This window comes from Petaurus breviceps, unplaced genomic scaffold, assembly GCF_028583685.1.
Source record: "Petaurus breviceps papuanus isolate PSGF00001 unplaced genomic scaffold, PetGlider_PUasm1.0 91041, whole genome shotgun sequence".
NCBI lineage: Eukaryota > Metazoa > Chordata > Mammalia > Diprotodontia > Petauridae > Petaurus > Petaurus breviceps.
Window position 1 is genome coordinate 5907531 of NW_027187400.1, and position 10158 is coordinate 5917688.

Genomic DNA, 10158 nt, shown 5'->3' on the forward strand with positions numbered 1-10158 from the left:
TTTTCCATGTAGGAATGTTAATAGTTCAACTTTGATAAGTTCCTTATGATTTCTTTTCCCTGTTTACTTTCTCATGCTTCTCTTGCTTCTTGTATCTGAATGTCACATTTTCTATTCAACTCTGGTTTCTTCATCAGGAATGCTTGAAAGTCCTCTATTCCACCGAATGACCATCTTTTCCGCTGAAACATGGTACTCAGTTTTGCTTGGTAGGTGATTCTTGGTTTTAATCCCAGCTCCTTTGCCCTCCAGAATATCATATTCCAAGCCCTTCGATCCCTCAGTGTAGAAGCTGCCAGATCCTGAATTATCCTGATTGTGTTTCCACAATATTCAAATTGTTTCTTCCTGACTGCTTGTAATATTCTCTCCTTGATCTGGGAATTCCAGAACCTGGCTATAATATTCCTAGGAGTTTTCTTTTTGGGATCTTTTTCAGGAGGAGATCTGTGGATTCTCTCAACCTCTATTTTGGCCTCTGGTTCTAAAACATCAGGGCAGTTTTCCTTGAGAATTTCTTGGAGGATGATTTCTAGGTTCTTTCTTTGATCATGGCTTTCAGGTAGTCCAATAATTTTTAAATGATCTCTCCTGGATCTATTTTCCAGGTCAGTGGATTTTCCCATGAGATATTTCACATTGCCTTCTATTCTTTCATTTGTTTGGATCTGTTTAACAGCATCTTGATTTCTCATAAAGTCATTAGCTTTCATTTGCTCCATTCTAATTCTGAAGGAATGATTCTCCTCAGTGAGCTTTTGAGATTCTTTTTCCATCTGGCAAATTTGGCTTTTTAAGGCATTCTTCTCCTCATTGCCTTTTTGAGCCTCTTCTGCCATTTGAGTTAGTCTGTTTTGTAAGGTGTTATTTTCCTCAGTCAGGCTGTTGACTCTCATTTTGTAGTTTTCTTGCATCGTTCTCATTTTTCTTCCCAATTTTTCCTCCACTTCTCTTATCTGCTTCTTAAAGTCCTCTATGGCCTGTAACCAGCTCGTATTTTCCTTTGAAGCTTTTGGTGCAGGAGTTCTGACTTCACTGTCTTCCTCCTGTTCCATGCTTTGATCCTTTTTGTCCCCAAAATAGGAGTCTAATGTTTTATTCTTCTGTTTGCTTTGCTTCCTTTGCCTGGTCATGTTGCCACTCAATTACTTGCCTTTTGGGCTTTTTGCCACAGTAGGACTCTGCCACCAGACAGGGGAGCTTTCATACCAAACGTTGGGGTTTTCTCAGCTGCTGGAGGTATTAGTTGGGTGCCCTCTCTGAAACCTCCACATGCTCTGGCAAGCTGGTCACATACCCCAGGACCTCTACCCTAGACTGCAATCCAGATCCAAGCAATTTAAAGCAAGAGCGATTACCCCTCAGACTGGTGCTTGGTCCCCCTACATTCTGCAGGCTAGGAGCTGAAGCTGCCAGGCAGCGGCTGGGCCCCCTGAGCGGCTTCTCTCCCTGGGGGCAAAAGCCAACACTCTCCCAACTACTGGATCCCAAAGTCCACACTGCACTTACCTCTCACTCTGTCCTTAGCATCTATGTGTTGATAATTCTGGACCGCCACAGCAGCTGGTGATCTGGAGTCCCTCCAACTGGTGGTTGGTCAGACCCTCCCTGGGGCTAAAACCTCTGGCTTCCTGGGCTTGGCTCCCAGAGTGCTGCGCTGGCTGATTCCTGCCGGCCTGTTGGTCTGTCCTCAGCAGGAGGTTAGCTTCTCTGTGTCATTTTGTGGGTTCTGTAGCTCCAAAGTTTGTTCAGAATCCTGTTTTACATGGATTGGAGGTGGTGAGAGCTGGAGCCACGTGGAGATCCTGTTTCTACTCTGCCATCTTGACTCTGCCCCAGGGAGGAATATATTTAGAAGGGATGAAAGAAAATATTATTTATGACTCATTCTTTGAGTCTATGAGATAGAAGTTTTGTACAGTGAACATTTATGAAGTACCCAAAACGTGTTATTTGAACAAGATACTCATCCTCATTTTCTCTGGCTGTCCCCAATGCCTAGAATGTTTTCTCTTCTCATCTCTGCCTCTTGGCTCCCTTCAAGTCTTGGCTTCTCACCTTCTACTAGAAGCCTTTCCTAATCCCCCTTAATTTTTGCACCTTTTCTCTGTTGATATCTCCAATTTATATAGATTGTATATACCTAGTTGTTTGCATGGTATCTCCACTATTAGACTGTGAATGGACTATACTGTCCATAGGGCTTTCTTGGCAGAGACACTGGAGTGGTTTGCCATTTTCTGTCATGTAGTAGACCCTAAATATTAATGTTTATTGACTGACTGACTGATAGGGTTCTGTGCTAGGTTCTGGGGGAGATACAAAACCCAGTCCCTGCCCTAATGAAGCTTAAAGTAGACAGAAGCAAGGAAGGGAAAAGATGAGGAGATAGAGCTAAATCAGGCTAAACTCCATTGACATTCCCAGAAACATAAGGAGACCTCTCTTTATAAGACTTCTCTTTTCCTCTTAAAACACACACACGCTCACTTATTGATATTTTTGTCTTTCTATCACCGTGATTTCCAACTATATCCCTTCCTCAAGCTCTACTCAGAGAGTTATTTCATGTAACAGACAATGAGAGTGAGAGACAGAGAGAAGGGGAGAGACAGAAAGAAGGGGAGAGACAGAGGTGGGGGAATAGTTGAGCAAAACTAACCAAAAATCTGGGCAGCTAGGTGGTGCAGTGCTCTGGAGTCAGGAGGACCTGAGTTCATATCCAGCCTCAGACACTTGACACACTTACTAGCCATGTGACCTTGGGCAAGTCACTTACCCCCAATTGCCCTGCCTTTCCCCATCTAAAAATAAAAAAAACTAGCCAAAAATTGAACTGAATCTGATAATATTTGCAATTTTCCACAGTAATAGTTCCCCATCTGTAATGGAAATGCAAATTTAAAGATCTTCCCTGCCCCGAGGCTAAAGTGCACCTGGAGCCTGGGGTGGGAGGCTTGTTTTTCAGTAGATACTTCTTGATTGGCCAGTGGGTCCAGAAGGTTGTTACATTCTCTGAGCCAGGAGAAGGCTATATAAGGCCTGATGTGTAGCTTTGTTTTGGGAGCTCACTTTGAGAAGTGTTCTGTGATTTGATCTGAATTCTGGGAAGCCGTTGTTCAGAGTCCCCCAGCTTTGAAAAACCCAGATGTGGAAAGCCAGATGTTTATTTGGTATGGATGTAATGGCTGGACAGTTTGGAAATCTGTCTACTTGATCTGTCTCTGTCTTGATAATTATGCCTGTATACTTTGAGGTTCAGGGTGCTGACCTTTTCTCCTGAACAAGGTAAACGATATATGTCTGACTGATTAAAGTAAGCTTGTTAACCCATTTTGAGTTGCTTTCCTTTAACAAAGCAGATCCAAGAACCTGTGGTGGCGGCCACCCTGGGGACGCGCTCGGGGTGCTCGCCGCCACACCATCGCAGGATAAAAAGAAGAGAGATGAGTTTTTTCATCTTGTATTCAGCGGCTAAGTTTGGTCTTTGTAATTAATGGCGTATTCAGTTTTGTTTTTCAAAGTTATTTTCATTTAAATGTTGGAATCATTTTTTTTAACGCAATCGGGGTTAAGTAACTTGCTCAAGGTGACATGGCCAGGTGTTTCTGGGTGGGTGCTAAGTGTCTGAGCCCGGATTTGATCCCAGGCCATCCCGACGCTGGGGCCTGTGCGCTTACTCGCTGAGCCACCTGGCCACCCCTAAGCAATTGGGGTTAAGTAACTTGCTCAAGGTTACACGGCCAGTTATTTCTGGGTGTGGTGCTGAGTGTCTGAGCCCGGGATTCGATCCCCAGGTCATCCTGACACTGGAGCCGGTGCTCTTACTCACTGAACCACCTGGCCGCCCCTAAGCAATCGGGGTTAAGTAACTTGCTCAAGGCTACACGGCTAGGTGTTTCTGGGTGTGGTGTTGAGTGTCTGAGCCCGGATTTGATCCCAGGCCATCCCGACGCTGGGGCCGGTGAGCTTACTCGCTGTGCTTACTACCCGGCCGCCCCAGGATGTTGGAAGCATTGCATATATTGTTTTTCTGATTCTGCTTATTTCATTTTGCATCAGTTCATATAAGACAAATCTTCCTATATTCCTATTTTTCATAATTGTCTTTGTTTTTAATGGAGCATGATTTGTTCCCCCATTACCCCAACCATATGCTCCAAGGAGGGAACCCACTTTGTGGCCTGCTTTTACACTTGCATATAGGACATTTAAGACCTGGAACTTATAACTTTCCTCAGGGAAGTTACTTGAGCCTGTTTTCTGTTTTTCTGCCTAGCAGTCAGAGGGAGGACTCATGGTGCAAAGGAAAGAATGTTGGCCTTGGAGTCAGCATCCCTGGGCTCAAGTATCCACTCCTCCATGTTTTAAGCACTCATGTAATTCTGGGCAAGTCATTTAATTTCCCTGTTTCCCCATCCATAAAGTAAGGATAATATCACTTGTACTACCTCTTTCCTAGGTTTTAATTAGTCAATCAGCAAACATTTATAAAGTTTCTATTATGTGCCAGATGCTGTGGGAGATGCTGAGGATAAAAATGTGAAGCAGTGCCTGCCCTCATGGAGTTCACTGTTTAGTTTGGGGAAACAACATGTATAATTATACACACAATACACAGAGTTCATATGAAGCAATGAGGGTGGGATGGAAGCACCAGTAGCCAGGGCGATCAGGACAGGCCTCAAGTAGGAGGTGACCCTGGACTTGAACTTTGAAGAAATGTAGGGGGTCTAAGAGCTGAGAGGAGGAGGGGGTGAATTCCAGTCCCAGGAACAGCCTGTGAGGGGCACCAGAAGGGACTGTTACACAGATCCAGTGAGCTAAGGTATCTGAAATCTTAGAATGCGAAAGTACTTGATAGATGTATCATTATTGGGAAAAAGGTGCCAGAATATGAGGTTTTGTAGGGGATTAGACAAGGGGATCAAACTTGCTGGATGCACCCTGGACTCCAGAGTGATTCTGTAAAAGTTTGTACCATTTGGGGGCCCCTGGGGAATCCCCTACAGGGAAACCTGGGTTGCCAGAGGACAGAAGCAGGACCCTGGATGCTAGGAGGGAAAAGAACACCCCAAGTGGAGCAAATGAGCATTTATTAAGCATCTGCTGTACACCAAGCACTGTGCAGACTCTGGGAGTACAAAAGAACCTTAGGAACCCTCAATAGCCTGCATTCCCTTGGTGTGTATAAAAATGACTTGTGCTCAGAAAATAAATATAGAAAATATATACCAAGTGATTGTGGAGGGGGGAGCTATACCCAAGTAAATTAGGTTAGGCTTCCTGTAAAAGGTGACACTTAGTTCAACTATGGAGGAAGCTGGGGATTCTACAAGACAGGGAGGAGGGGGAGGGCATTCTAGCTAGGCACCAGAGCCACCCTATACAAGGCCTAGGAAAGGGGTTGGAGGGGTCTGTCCAGGTGACGACCAACTGCCCAGCATTGTTGGAGCCAAGAGCCAGTAAAGAAGAGTGGGAAGTAATAATTTCCAGGTAGAATGGCAACATATTTCAGAAGGCTTTATAAAAAGGCAGACAGAAGAGTTTTTAGCGTATCCTAAAGACTTGTGGAGTCAGAGTTAGAATGGTTTTGTGACTGATGGATTTACATAATTTGGTCGTTTACAATGGAATTAGAACAACTAGATATAAGGACAGCTGAACAAGTCCAATATGGCCCTTAAAAATTATTTATTTTTAATCGACAAATATTGAATTTTCTGTCCTTTCTGCCTTTAAAAAAGAGAGAGAAAACTCTTGTAACAAATACGCATAAACATGGACACATCAGCCATGTAAAAAAAATGTCCAAAAAAAAGTCAGACAACTTTGAAGGTACAAGATGGCTGAGGTGTGGTTAGATAGCAACTGACCTGAAAAAACATCCTGAGGTTTCAGTGGACCACAAGCAGAATGTGAGTCAGCAAATATGGCAGCCCCAAAAAGGCATATGCTATCTCAAACTGCATTTGGAGAGGCACAGCTTCTAGGAAGAGAGAGGTGATACTCTTGTTTTATTTCTTCCTTGACAGGCCTCCTCTGGAGTATGGTGTTCAGCTTTGGGTCCCCCAGTTTAAGAGGGACATTGAAGAATTGGAAAGTGTCCAGAAGAGGGAAACAAAGATGAGGTAGGGCCTTGAGTCCATGTTGTATGAGGATTAGCTATTACTGTTATTATGGTTATTAATACTCTTGTAATATAAGAAAAAAGAAGGTATAGTTTCAGAGAAACCTGGGAAGATTTTTGTGAACTGATACAGAGTGAAGTGAGCAGACACAGGAGAACAATTTATATAATAATAACATTATAAAGACAGCTTTGGAAAACTTAAGGACTCTGACCAATTCAGTGACCAACTATGATGACAGAGGACAAATAACAAAGCATGTTAGCCACCTCTGGATGGAGAGATGATGGTCTCAGGCTGTCAGCTGTTTGTCTAATATCTCTAGTAGGGAAGAAACCAAAAGAATAGATAAAAATCACAGAAGTCTTTACTACCCCAAAGAGGGAGTTGAGATGATATCAATAATGGCCAATTTATATGCTGCCTTTTTCATTTTTATGAACCTTTATAATAATTGTGTACAAATTTAATGAAAAGATTCTTAATGAAAATATGAGATAGAAGCAGGCCAGTTTTCATAATCCATTTTCTATAGCAGACCACATCTACGTAGCCACACAATTGACTGAAAGGTGCAGAAAATAGATGATCCCGCTGTCTATATTGTTTGTTGATTTTTTAAAAAATGTACCCTAAATGGCTTTATTCCAACAGAGGAGTCTTTTGTACAAGACCAAAGAAGATTCCTTAGTATATGAAGTGCTTAAGATGACTCTATTCAATGACCTTCTGATCTTTTTTTAACTTTTTCTATTTTTTTGCTTTTTGGAGGGGGGGAAGTAGGGCAATTGGGGTTAAGTGACTTGCCCAAGGTCACACAGCTAGTTTTTGTGTTAAGTGTCTGAGGCTGGATTTGAACTCAGGTCCTCCTGACTCCAGGGCCAGTGCTCTATTCATTCCACCACCTAACTGCCCCTATGACCGTCTGATTATTAATGCCAAATGAGTTAAAAACAGTAATGTGTGCTCACCAGAGGTATTGACCACTGTGATGGAGGGTGGCCTGTACAGAATCCAAATCCAAGAGAGATTCTTTATATCTAGGGAAGCTCTCTGGATGTTCCTGTTTGCTGATGATATTATACTGATTCCATGGAGCTCCAGAACATCAAAGGACCTACTCAAGGAGATTCCTGGTCATGACCAAACAATGTCTACAGGAAAAACTAAATGGATGAAAAATGTCTATTTTCTAGACTCTGGCATGCAGGAAGGTCAGTCCATTGAATGTCCACTAGTGTGAAAGCCACAATTGCCAGTCATGCACATTACAAGCTGTCTTGAAACCATCACAGACCACCACAGATGTTCTACAGAAAAAAGCCCTTGTTTTTTTGAGAAACAATATTTATATTATTGAGGCTGTTTTTCATTTTAAACTAAGTTCTCTATTGATGTTGCTATGATTCTCTTTGGCAGATTTTTAATGAGCTGGATGGCAACACTTTCTATGGAGAGTAGCCCAGGTGTCAGCAACAGAAGAGAAGAAGACACATCTGAAGAGATTCTTTCCTCACAAAAGTTGTTTATGTATAATAATTGTTGTTCAAAACCCAAATAAACATGTAGTATATGAAATTGAACTTTAAATATATTTGTCATTTAATACAGTGCTTGTCACTAACCAGTAGAAAAGTAAGTATTTTATATCATAACTAGCTTGCCATTTTCATTCATTGTTTAGGTGGCTAAAAATTTCTAAATGAATTTCTACCTTTCAGCCAGAGCTTATAAAATTCTCCTCTCTTTTTCCATCACATGTTTGTGTAAGCAAGCATTTTCACTTTGTTCTTGTTTTTAATCAAAATACAAGAAGAAATTCAATATGAAACCATATTTAATTCTGTAGTTGATGTTGAGCCAAATTACAAATATTTGTTCAAATAAAAAAGTACAAAATTGAAATTGGTTTTATGTGATTATTATATTATATTAAACATCTTCCAAATTGTATCCTGTTTCATCAAAATGTTATTTATGTTCAACAAAATCTGTAAGATAGGGTTAACTAGGTGGCAGAGTGAATAGAGCACTGGCCCTGTAGTCAGGAGAACCTGAGATCAAATCTGGCCTCAGACGCAACACAAAAACTAGCTGTGTGACCTTGGGCAAGTCACTTAACCCCAATTGCCCTAACTGCCCCCTCCAGAAAACAAAACAAAACAAAAATTTATAAGATATAGAAATGTAATATGAAGACTTGGAGATAATAGTAAACATATGAGGTCTTGCTAGATTGCTTTTTAAAATTCTTACAAAATGTCCCACATAAAATATTCATAATTATTTTATAAGTAGAGTTCTAGAATTTTATAGTTAACAGTTTTAATAATTCTGAGGTAGAATGACATTTTATATTGTATAATTAAAGTTATATAATATAAATTTTAATTCAGGGCTTCTGGAGGCAAAAATTATCATTGTAGTTATTGCAAGTGTAATAGGATTTGCTTTGCTCACGTCCAGAAAACCTAACATGGGAGAAGGCAAGGACCTATTACTCTGAAAGGAGACATACTGTGTTCCCCTTGTGGGTGGGAACCACTTCTTTCTATTGTCTGTGTAGCTGGAGCTAGCTCCATCTTTGAGCTGACCAGACTGGCCCGATTTCTCTTTTTCCAGCTGCATCCGGGGGGTATGAAGGGCCTGTTCACGCACGGACTGAGCGCCTTAAGCTAACCTGGGTGAGGAGGACTAGCTTCCTCTCCCACTGTGTCAGGCCCTGTGACCCTGAGAAGCAGGTCCTGAGTTTTGTTCTTTGTTGTTTGTCCTTCTCAGCACTAGAGGCAGGTAGTAGAGCCCCTGGCCCAAGAGCTTAAGCTGTGGGGACCTTGGAGGCAGAATTCTAGGCCAGCTCCCTGTTGTGGCCAGTCTGTCAGGGAAGTCCTGAGGGACCAGGGTATCTGGGAAATGAGTCTCCTGGGGGCTTTGGACTTGGAACTTGGTGGGAACTATATAGGAAGTGAGCTAAACTGTGAGCCTAACTCTTCTCTCCTTCTAGACATGGAGGAAATGTGGAGGTGGGGAATTAAGCCCCCCAGTTGTTGGGGGATGATCTTTGTATGTTTGTTCTTGCTATATCTTTGAAGTAAACATTCCTTTGTAAGAGCTAATCTGACTGTCAAGTGGTTACATGGGTTGGGGTGCAGTGGACCCCCTAAAAATATGGGAACACAGTTGGTGGGGCCTGGAGTCAATGGTAAAGGGGCTGGTACCAGAGATTCCTGAGGGGGAGGCAAAATGTAGCACACCTGGTCTTCAGGCAGTGGGGACCAGGGTGCCTACTGTTACATAAGGACTTCATGAATAAATCTTCGAGATTATTATGAGTAGCATATTAAATTACCTTGGGGAGTCACAACACCTTTTTTGTTGTTGTTGAAAGAGGTTCTTGGAACAAAAAAATTGGGAACCACTGACCTAGAACGATGCCTGGCACATAGTAGGTACTTTTAAAAATGCTTGATTGATGGACCCTTTCCAGTTTTATTTCCTATTACTCCCATATATACTTTGTACACTTCACCTAACCTACACCACTTTTTGTTCCTTGAATACCACTGTGGCTTCCCACCTCAGCACCTTTGCTCAGGCCATTTCCTATGCCTGGGATGCTCTCCCCCCTCCCTACTGAGTCTCTCCTCATCCTTTAAAACCGAACTTAAAGGCCGTCTCCTCCAGGAAGTCTGCCCTGATCATGCTATAGGTCACTTCCCAGGCTTCCTAGAGCATTCAGTGTTGCTGTCTTAGCCTCCTTCTACATTGCCAGCTCTTGAAGGGCAGGGACCTGTCTTATCTCAATTTTATGTCTTTCCATTCACCACCCACTTTGGTGGTGATTGTTGTTGAGTCATTTCAGTCCAGTCCAACTCTTTGTGACCTCATTTGGGGTTTTCTTGGCATAGATACTGGAGTGCTTAGCCATTTCCTTCTATAGCTCATTTTACAGATGAAGAAATTGAGGCAAATGAGGTTAAGTGACTTGCCCAGGGTCATACAGCTAGTAAGTGTCTGAGGCCAAATTTGA

The 10158-nt window shown here is 42.3% G+C and overlaps 1 long non-coding RNA gene across 1 annotated transcript in view; it reads left to right on the forward strand.

Moving 5' to 3' along the window:
- The window catches only part of LOC138154566 (uncharacterized), a 39453-nt gene extending 31423 nt beyond the window's left edge, over positions 1-8030 (forward strand). Inside the window, exons 2-3 of the long non-coding RNA XR_011166637.1 lie at positions 6036-6131; positions 7551-8030. This is a non-coding gene — a long non-coding RNA (uncharacterized lncRNA). The remainder of the gene's footprint in view (positions 1-6035; positions 6132-7550) is intronic.
- Positions 8031-10158: the final 2128 nt, after the last annotated feature.